Raw genomic sequence first — 11,082 nt, 5'->3', positions numbered from 1 at the left:
TTCATTTCTTTAAAACCTCAGTATAATCTTTGACGTCTACAACACCTTTTATCCCTGCACCCTTAACACGAAAAGAAAGACTTTTTTTTTTTGCAATGTATATAAAATGTATCAAAATAAAACCCCACAGAATATGTAGAACTTTTTGGAAAAAGATTGGTAACTGTATTAGGTTACTAAGTTACTGATGAGCCTGTTCCAGCTGTGTTTAACAGGATTGGTCAGCTGGATCATGTCATGAGGCTCAGTTGTGTTTCAGGTGCTGTGTGAAGTTTTAAGATAAGATGAGATAATCCTTTATTCCTCCCACAACGGGGAAATTTGGGATTTTATAAAAAAAAGTAAACGAGATAAATCTGAGCGGTTCGTCAGATGATTCATCTGAGAGTAAATTAAGAAGACAAATTCAGATTCACAGATCTTTTTGAAGTTGTTGGCCTTTTTTCCCCTCATCTTTTAATTTTGTGAAATATTGGATCGTTTGGAAATGTATTGCAATAAAACCCTGTGAGAATTTAGAGTCAAAATAAATCTTGATGGAGCCGTTTATAACTACGACGTGTGAAAAAGTGCCCCCGACCAAGCAGAAGAAGTTGGAAACCACTGGTTTAATCATTAACAATGAGTTGGAGGTTAAATGCCTATTATATTCTTCTTGGTGTAAAAATGTCATCTTCAAAGTTACTTGTAACCAAGGCTGCCAAATCAATGCAGTGGAGCAGAAAGTACAATATTTCCTTTTGAAATGTATAAAGTATAAAATGGCAAACAAAGCACAAGTACCTCAAAATTGAACTTGGTACAGTACTTCATTTTGCAGATTTGTTAACACTTATTCCTATATTCACCTGCATATTTTTTTATATTTGTGTAACTGTGTAGGGAATCAGCTTTTTTTCTCATCTGTTTTGCTACCTGCCTTTATTTCATTGATTATTTATTTTTCTTTTATGGTAATTTCATATGAAAACATCCAACCCCCCCCCCCCCCTTCCTGAAAGTAACGAACATATCAGTGAGCTCATGCTTTACCATTAGTAAAACCACTCACGTCCGGCACCATGACAAATCTGTGGAGACATCGCCCGCGTCACGTCCTGCTCAAACATCCTGTTTTATCAGAAACATGGAAGGAATTCTCAAAATTGCAGATTCATTGTCGGGTGTCGCAAGCATCTGTCACTGTTAATTCTGCCAGATCCTCATGAAGCAATGTGCCGTGTTTTTACCCATGTTAATTTTTCAGACATATTGCATATACACTGTGTTGTCGGGTTGAAATTGTCTAATGAAGCTCTGTTAGAAAAAAAAATGATCCGCCAACATTTTAAAGGCACCATGCCGAGCTGTTTTAATCTGGTTCAGCAGCCGCAGCCTGTAAAGTGGCTCGCTCGCAGTGAAAGGGCCCAGTCAGCACTAAGACCACACACACACACACACACACACACACACACACACTCGGAGTGATCTGACTTCCCCTGTTCTGGCCACTGTCTCTCTTGGCTTCCTATGTGTCTGACAGAATGAGCGAAAACATTCACTTTCAACACACTTTCACTTCGTCTTCCCTGCAGGCTCTCGTGTGCTGAGGAGTACGTGGGGCAGAGGTGGAGAAAGCATGAGAAAGAGGAATTAAAACGCCAATATCGAAATTATAAGAACATCATATTTGGTTTATAACACAGCTTCATTTCACCAGGGAAGAATACCGTTACCCTTTAAACATTAAGTCACAACCAATCGTAGAAACAGTCAGAATGAATGAGCTGATGAACAGTCGATTCAATCTATAGATTCACCCAACCATGCTGCTGCACGGAGCCCAGTGAAACTTACCCGCCGGAATTGTTACCAGGAGACACCTCAGCTTCTTTAATTCACTCCGCCAACGCGGTGATGTTTCGATCTGCATTGGTTACAAGTGGCAAGTCACCGTGACGCTGGTTCATGAACTGACGCACTTTTGACCATTTTTTGCAACCGGACGTAGAATTGGAGGTGGGCGTAATTGAGAGCCCGGCCAACTGCACCTGCGACCAGGCACGACTGGACGGACGAGCAGTAAATCCCACGCTCCAATACATACGGTGCTTAGCGGTCTATTTGACTGTAAAAGATCCACAATGTACAAAATGACCATCATGCTGTACTGAGGAAGACTTGGACCATAAGCTCCTCAGGAAAATGTTGACTGACGTTATAAATCACGTGAGAAGTAGTGTCATTGGAGTATACAGACTCCAGGCACGTCAGAATTGGCTAACCTTTCCAAAACCAGTGACTACATCCATTTTTATGCTTAGTCTATGATTCTTTGGTGAGCAGGTTTGTGCAAAAACTACTTGATCTATTTCCATGAAATTTGGTGTAGAGGTGGTGCATGACCCAAGAAAGAACCCTTTATAATTTGGGGGGACCTGGATATATCCAGATTATTATAATTTGTTTAACTTCCTTTAACATGGTGAGATTGGGCGTCAGCCTTGGCGGAGGAATGGGCTCTCAAAGCTGAGTTCACTTCCAGTCTTTCTCAAAAAGCTGCTTTCAAATATGCACTGAAGTGACGACACGATCCTGAACATTTCTGAATGACTGTAGGTGAAACTGCGAGTGTCCACATATGTTGCTCCGAATATTTCCTGCAAGTTTTCCGTAAAATGTGGCCCCGTGAGAATACAGCAGAAAGATCTCGGGAGATTCACGGCGAGTGAGTGGGTGCTGTTGTGAACGCTGCGTTGTTCATATGTGACCATCAAACTTCAGAAAATGTCAGAACGCAACTTCGACTGTGTCAGTAATATTGTAATCATAAGAATAATGCTTAAAGCAACGGTTTTACAACTGCTCTCCCCCTCTTTCCTCCCACCTCTCCCCCATTTCTCTCCTCTCAGCAACCGGTCACAGCAGATGCTCCGCCCACAACTGAGTCTGGTTCTGTCAGAGGTTTCTTCCTGCTAAAACAGTGCCTAGAGATAATGCTGTGATTTGTCGCTCCACAAATAAAATTGACTTGAATTGAAACATAGACTCGATATAAAAGTGGACGTTGTCCCGGGCCGCCAAAGTAAAGCCAATGCGGAAGTGCTTACAAACCTGTATTCTCTGGATTGTCCAGCAGAGGGCGACTCCACTGGTTGCAAAAAGAAGTCAGCGTCTTTAGAAGTCTCTGAGAAAACAACTCTACTCACTTGGTAATGTCAGTAAATACTTTCCTGAGGAGTTCGTTGTTCAATCTCTCACAGGTGACACGACCCGCAGCCACTTTCCTCCAAAAAAAAAAGTGAGACCTCATCTAACCGTATATGAAATCCACCCATGGTGACATGAGGTGCGTAACAGTGTGCTGGTGGCGCATGCAGCGTGACGACGGGACCCCACACTCAGAACGGCGAAATGACAGTGCAGTGGGTAAAACAGACAGAAGACTATACAACTACAGATATACATTCAGAGGAGTCCCAGTGCGTGGCAGTGTGGTCGGTAAACAGTCAGAGGAACAATGAGAGTGGAGCAGTGACTGGAACAGTCAACCGCACAATGAGATCCATATGAGAGCACGGACACGTCACACAGAGGAGAGGACTGAGAATGACCGTAACATCATCTTCGCGTGTTGATTGTATCATCAAGATTGTTTTTTTGGTTTTTTTTTTTAATATATGCAGCCTGATTTGTCTTTGACGATTCTGCGAACTTAAATTTCGAACGAAGTTTCGTTCAGCTTTTCATGTGCGTGCGGCAAACGGTGGCGAACGCCCCCTGATTCTGCAATTTTAAAGGCGCCAAACAATCAACACTTTTTGGGACTTTCACCAGCAACAGGAGTTCGTGCTCTCACAGACTCATGAGCTGGGTTTTCTTGAAGACCAATGAAGGAGCTGGACGACAGTTCGTTCTTATTACTGGGAAACATTAAATGAAATCTAGAGAAGCGTGCAAGACCTGTTAGTCGGATCATTTTGATTCAGCACAGTGGACACATTTGTTGATTCAAAACGGCTCATGGACAGCAGACAAGAAGGCCGGAGGGGAAGCGATTGGCCAACATTATGCAAAAGTGAAAAGTGTTGGATTGCGCGCTAGTGTGGCTGCGAGTTGGCCAACAGTGTGTTGAAAGTGAATGAAGACACAGCAGAAACGTGTGAACGACAACAACAGGGCTGCAGCACGCACACACACACGCATGCACACACACACACACACACACAAACACACACACACACACACACACACACACACCCGGACCCCAATTACACAAACGTCCGATCCCTCACTGCTTCCTGCACCGGCCTGGTTCAGTTGATTCAGTCGTCTGCTTTCGCGTGAGAAGAAGGAGGAACTCTTCTGAGTGACGTTATTCTCAGGAAGACAAACTGAAATAACTCAAATTGGTATATTTTTGCCTCTTTTTTTTTTCTCCCCTCACACACTCAACCCTCCCAAAACTGAAGAAAAAGAAGAAGTGTTTCCTCCGAAGGTGCAAGTGACTCAGTGTCTGTTGGTGTTGTCTAGCATTTTCTGCCGCGATTAGTCAGTGTGCGTTGTTGGGATTTTCACGCTGTTTTTGCTGCTTCTATGGAAAACTGTGAAACACAGAACGACGGAACAGTAACAGTGGCTTAAGATCACAAAGAAGTCCAATGATCAGATGATTTCACATGAAATTGCATATTAAGACATCTAAAATCTGCACATCGTTTAATGCTCTGCTAATTTTGCTAACTGTGCTAAATGCAAAATTCATGTTAATCCCTGGTTTATGAGTCACTGATACGGCGGATTGCTCTGCTCGCTGCCAATCAAACTTAATGCCAGAGTCATGCTAATCCCTGGGCGATGAGTCATTAGGGTGGTTTGCGCCTTGCTAATTGCTAATTGAGCTGGATGCTAAATTCATGCTAATCCTCACTAAGGAGGGTAATGAGTCATTGTGAGACGCTTCATACAAACAGTTTGGGTAATCTGCAAGAAGCAGAGTAAGAAATTCATGTTCAGCTGCTGTGTGTGTGTGTGTGTGTGTGTGTGTGTGTGTGAGGACTTTTAGGAAACCATTATTGTAAGCGTATTTCGGCTGGGCTGCACAATTTAAGGGACAAGTGACTATAAGGAATCCTTTACAAAAGTCGACTTCACACTGTGCGTACGCTGGTGTGTGTGTGTGTGTGCGCGTGTGTGTGTGCATGCGCGCGCGTAGAATTGGGAAATAATCACCGCAGATCACAGACGCACTTGCTCGATCCACATGAATCATTTGCAGCTGTGATCAGTGTTGAGTTCTCATCAGCTGTGACCACATGACGTAGTGAAGCAGACGCACGGACGCTCGGTCTCCGCGGTTTTCCCACCGGTTCATTTCATGACTTTTATGCACATTTTATTGATTCGGAGCAACTGCAGTAAAAGCATTTTTTTTATTTTTTTTTAAAATGACCCCGTCAAATGAACAGATTCTTTGACAAACCAATGAATTTTCATCCTTGCTATGACGAATGCAACCGCTCAGGAAATTCACAGACGACATTTTGCAACTGGTAAGATCCCAACACCCCACTGGAAGCCTTAAGTGTGCCCTTCAGACACATGCACATGCAAGGAGGTGCGGACATTGACCTTACCTTCTCCAGAAGGGCTGTGTGCGTGAACGTAAACGTTCCTGCCAGCCCCCTCGCACAGTTTCCGGAGAATATCCAAGTAAGCCGATGTGAGAATACAGCAGGAACATCTCTAGAGGATTCACAGGGAGCAAGTGGTCGTGTTGATGACTGTAAATACCCAAAAAAACACGATGCTTTCGAAGGGCAAAGTTATTGTACAGGAAACCGGACGAATCTATTCCTGCGGTGAAAACTTGTAGACGTTGTCCCGAGTTTGTCTGAAAACCGTTTCGCGTGATCTGGCCTTGGTCCTGTGTGGAGTTCGCTTTGTTGGGTTTGATTACACTGTGTGGGGTTTAGATTTAGATTTCTGCTCACATCTTTAAACATGCTCTGTCTGCTTAGAGCCTGGCAGAAACCTCGGGTACATTGAGTACTAACATCTCACATGATGAAATTAGTAATTTGCACTGTGCCTTTAATACTCCTTGTGCAGGATTTGTGCCCTCATAAAAACATGCGCAAAAACAAATGCACACATACCAAAAAAATGCTTGCTTCACACTTAAAAACACACTTTCTCGCTCGCTGTTCTGGAAGTATTTGCAAGTCAGTGAGCACTGAGTGACTGAATGCAGAAGAGACACCGAGGAGAGGAAGCGACGTGCAGCTCTTTGATGGCGGCGTTCAGGACAGTGTCTGCGTGTGGCATGTATATGTCTGTCTGCGAGTGTATACATACGTTTGTGTGTGCGCGTCAGTGGGTGAACGTGACCATGGTGTGTATGTGTGTGTGTTTGCACGCCTTGTTGTCTGTCATTCTGCCCGTGAGCGACCGCTGTTTACATACACAGAACTGAGCGGGAGTGGCGCTGTGTGTGTGTGTGTGTGTGTGTGTGTGTGTGTGTGTGTGTGTGTGTGTGTGATGATGGGGAGGCAGGGGTGTTAGCAGTCAGTGGGTTTCAGTGGTTAACCCCACAAAAACTCTTTTTTTTCTTTCAGAAGCAGGAGATTGGGCCAGGGACAGCCAGGAGGGGAGGAAGTAAAGGGTAAATGTGTGTGGGAAGAGAGCTGGTGAGGAAGTCACTGCCCCCCTATACCCAATATGTGCCCACCCCACCCTCACACATCCACTGGAGGGAGAAGAGGAGGCTATGCTAGACCACAGACCACCCAGAGAGAGGGACACAGACATGGAGACAGACAGACATAATATCGACATATAGTCAGGCGGCACGAGAGCAAATGAAGATGTAATGAGCGACAGATTAAACACGAAGGGAGAGAGAAATAGGACGCTCGACGGAATGAAAAGGAAGAAAAACAGAGGAACGGAAAGAATTTAAAAAAGACAAAAGAGGAAGCAAGAAAAGAAAAAAATACAGTCAGTCGACGGTGGTTCCTTCATGCGGCAAGTGAGACTTTTTTCCTTCTTTGGACCTAAACGTCTTACTTTTTTTCAGTGACGCTTTGCACGTCTGTTCACTCCATATGTGTGCAAGTTTCATGCCCCCATAAAAAAAAAGAAAAAGAAGGTGTGCGGTGAAAAGCCAGCAGTCACCGAAAGTGGCGAGACGCCGCAGTCATTTAAATGTAGCCGCACTTCAGACGGTCTTTCCTGGGGGAAGACTGTCTCCACCCACTCAATTAAAATGTCATGCTTAATACAGTAATGCAAACATGAGTTAGAAATTGGTCAAGCTGTCTTATCTCGCAGTGACTCGTCACTCCATGATTCCCATTACTCTCGATACAGGCTACATCCACAAACTACGTTGTTGCTGTACGACTCGTCACTGCTGCTGCGTTTTCGAGTGTCCGAGGGCCTAAAACTGAGAAGTTTGGAAACGCCGCTCGTCTCGGTTTATTTCAAAAACTCTGGGGCCGCGTTATGGTATGGACGGATATTCCCTTCCTGATTATCTACTCTGCAGTTGGTGACTTTTATGAACCAATCGGCTTCCTTACACAGCACATGGTCAGCGAATGTGAACGATCACGAGATATATGTCTTCAGGCGTGTTCGAATGAACCAGGATTAATTCTGATATGGAGCTCAGTGTTGTAGTCGAGACCACTTAAACCGAGATCAAGACAAGTCAGGTTATCAATTTTACGTGAAAGATCCACATGATCATAAAAAGACCCACATACAAACGATAGAAAATCAATGTCACCATTTTAATTCAACAGGTGATATTTTATTGATGTATTATTTTCTTGTCAGAATGCATCAAGCATTTATTCAATTTAACATTTTCAAACTGTCATACACAAACAAGCACACACTCAAAGAATGAATGGCAAATCTCTCTCTTGCATGTGCGCAAGCACACTGGCCCACGCACTCAGACTGTGTAAACTATATTATATATTCACCAATCATACAGTCTCTTACTCTCACATGCGTGCACGAGCGCAGCCGCGCGGTTTGAAGTAGTAGCAGCCGTGAAAGCTTGGTGAGTGCGCCAGAGTACCACCAGTCACTTTACTGGTTGGCATCCAATCAATTAATAATTGCATGAACAAGCAAATCAGACAATGCACTAGCAATTTAGCGATATCCCCACGGTTGTGGTCCCGACCGGTCTTGACATAAAATCTCGAGACCTCTAGGTCCGAGGCCGAGACAAGACCGAGTAAAAATGCAGTCGATTCCGAGACAAGACCGAGACCTTTAAAAAGTGGTCTACTACAACACCAATGGAGCTGAAAGCTAAAAACAACGTATTAGTATGGATGTAGCCAAACTGAACTGGACGAGTTCCCCCCTCAGTCGACGAGAGCGTCAACCTGCTCTCTGGGATTAAAATAAATCATTGTGCAGCGTTCAAGTCGACCTGATCGATGATGCTGCAGATGTCTGCGACAAAAAAATGATCTTCTGTCAGTTTCCTGAAAAAGTTGCTTGATCGAAGGCACAGTCAAATATGATTAGGGTCATCCCTGGTGAACATAATATTACCTGTAATTCTCAAGGTCATAGAGGTGCTTTACACTCAAAGGAGTGGGATGTCGCTGGACTGCGCGTGAAGTTTGTTCATACCAAAGTCACGTGTACGAGTCACATACACGAGGAACATATCTGTTCACGTTAGCCGCTCTTGAATGAGACCTACGGAGACAGCATGTAGAAACCAAAAAACGATGAAAGAAGAAGATCTAAAGGGCGGAATAAGTTGACGCCATGAAGGAAATTCAACTTACAGACGAGCAGTCTGTCAGAATGAATGGAGGGATCAGTGCTGTGACTTTGTTTCCATGTGCTGTTGGTCCCAGAAGGAAAGAAAAAGAAAAAGCCTCTGTGCTGTTGTCTTTTATTTCAAACATGTCCAGAAACAATGGATGCCTGTCTGCCCATGAGGCTTCTATTCTCAAAGAACAGACAGAACTTCAGGAAGGAGGACGAGACCACTCCGCTCCGCTGCCACCTCCTGCCACTGAGAATAATAAGCACAAGGACACATGACGTCACATAACATGCTCGCTCTCATAATCACAAAATTCCGTACAGTTTTTTTTAAGGACTCAATAACACAAAGAATCTGTGGCAAGATGAAGATTTATTCCATGTAGTATTAAAGAATATGTGCTTGACGTGTTCAGCTGTTGACACCTGTATCTATTTGTGTGTGTGTGTGTGTGTGTGTGTGTGTAACCTACCTCCTATAGTTGTCTGTGTTAGACTGTAAAGTGAATAGTTATGGCGATGGCTTGGTTTCTGTATGCACTGATGTATGCATGCGTATACGTGGTTGTGGGTGGGTAGATGACAGAGTTGTGTGTTTACCACATCAGCGTTAGCAGTGCGTTTGTGGTGGTTTCCTCCACTTCAACCGCTGCCTCCTCCTCTCAGCATCACTGCTCCTCTGTTTCCTCCCTGACATTGTTAACATCAATCAAACCCTTGGATGGTTTTGTTTTTTTTTTTCACGGCCCCTGATCACTGGGCAATCTGAAGATGTTTTCGCTGAACGTTGAAATGGAGCTGCCAAAGCTGGAGTGAAGACATGTAAGAAAGTGAGGACACAAGTAAGGTTTAAAAATATGAAGGCCCGCTCACTCTGTTTTCAATGAGAGCCTGCGATGCACCAGGCTACCGGCCCCATTTCCAGCATCGACGCGTGCCACCGCTCCTGAAAAACTGGCATTTTATTACATTTGCTACCCAGATCGGCACATCCCAGAGTTACTATACTGTGATTGGTCCTCTCTGCATGATGCCTTCCATATGTGCTATGAGCAGCGACTGACGTCTGTCCAATGATATTGGGTTTTATTGTGGTAATTTTTCACGAGTGCCAGCTAGGTATTGCCCTGACAGTCCTGATTCAAAACGCAATGATCTGCTGTTTTATTCTGCTGTATTAATACTCAAATAGGAGAAAAAGGCAGATGTGTGTGTGTGTGTGTGTGTGTGTGTGTGTGTGTGTGTGACAAGAAAGTTCATGTAAAAACTCAGCTCGGAACTCTGTCTCAAATATATGATAAATGATTTTCTTATTCAAATTCTCAGATTCTATTTTTAGCTTTTTTAGCATATTTTACTTTTTTACACTTCAATTTCAACAGTGTTTTTATATCTCAATGTCAAGTTTTAATCTCAATGTGACTTCCCTGTGAGGTAGAGTGTATATGCATGCACATAAAACTTATCCCGCCTTCTTTGTAATCCTCAAAATGAAAGTAACAGTTCCAATAAAAAATCAACTCTTCAAAAACACACGGCCCTGCAAAAAGAAGTTTAATTTCTCAATTGTGTAAGTCGAATCAGACACACACACACACACACACACACACAGGCAGTCACTCGTCCAGCATCATGCTAATGGCTAAAGTTGTGTTAGGCGAAGGATTAAACTGGCACATGACACATACAGTAGAATGTGCATTATGTCATGTTAAAGTGGCATGGAGGGAGGCAATGAGCCAATAGCGGGATCACACCAGGTACGATGGGTTGTGTCAGTGACAGACATAGCACCCAGGATTCTTGAGCATTTCATAATTACGGTCATCATGTCTCTTCTTTCCAATTTTGAGCAAGACCCTACGTTTGAGTATGCAGACTAGACAACCAAGTCTGAAATTCAAGGAAAAGTAGGGAACTTTACAAATGAGTCACAACACATTGGTGGAATGTTTCTAATCAAGTTTTTTTTTTTTTCAAGTCATCATTATGTTCGCTTTGTTTGCGCGTGGAAAAAACAAATCCATCATGGAAAATGTTCTACCTTCATCTCTGTCCGTTAACACCGTGTTCTCCCAACTTTCGTCTCACTCTTCCCCGTCCGACAGAGAAAAGCAGAAGCGCTTTTTTTTTGGAGAGGAGGAGGAGGAAGGAGTGAGGAAGGGAGAGGAGAGGTGGAAAGTCCCCTTTGTGGATCCAGGTCAGTTACTTCCACATGTCCATCTGTCTGCCCGCCTGACTCACACTGCTGCCATACGGCTGAGACACAGGTCAGGTGACACACGTGGTCGGTGGAAT

General features: G+C 43.8%; 1 long non-coding RNA gene across 1 annotated transcript; it reads left to right on the top strand.

Annotated features, from left to right (window-relative positions):
* The first annotated feature begins 5,275 nt into the window (after positions 1 to 5,275).
* On the top strand, positions 5,276 to 9,199 carry LOC118285531. The gene is made up of 2 exons (XR_004785127.2): positions 5,276 to 5,531; positions 6,597 to 9,199. It is a non-coding gene; the product is annotated as an uncharacterized LOC118285531 (long non-coding RNA).
* The last annotated feature ends 1,883 nt before the right edge of the window (positions 9,200 to 11,082 follow it).

This window comes from Scophthalmus maximus, chromosome 10, assembly GCF_022379125.1.
Source record: "Scophthalmus maximus strain ysfricsl-2021 chromosome 10, ASM2237912v1, whole genome shotgun sequence".
Lineage (NCBI taxonomy): Eukaryota > Metazoa > Chordata > Actinopteri > Pleuronectiformes > Scophthalmidae > Scophthalmus > Scophthalmus maximus.
The sequence above is the reverse complement of the archived record's forward strand: the minus strand, read 5'-3'. Positions and strand labels throughout refer to the sequence as shown.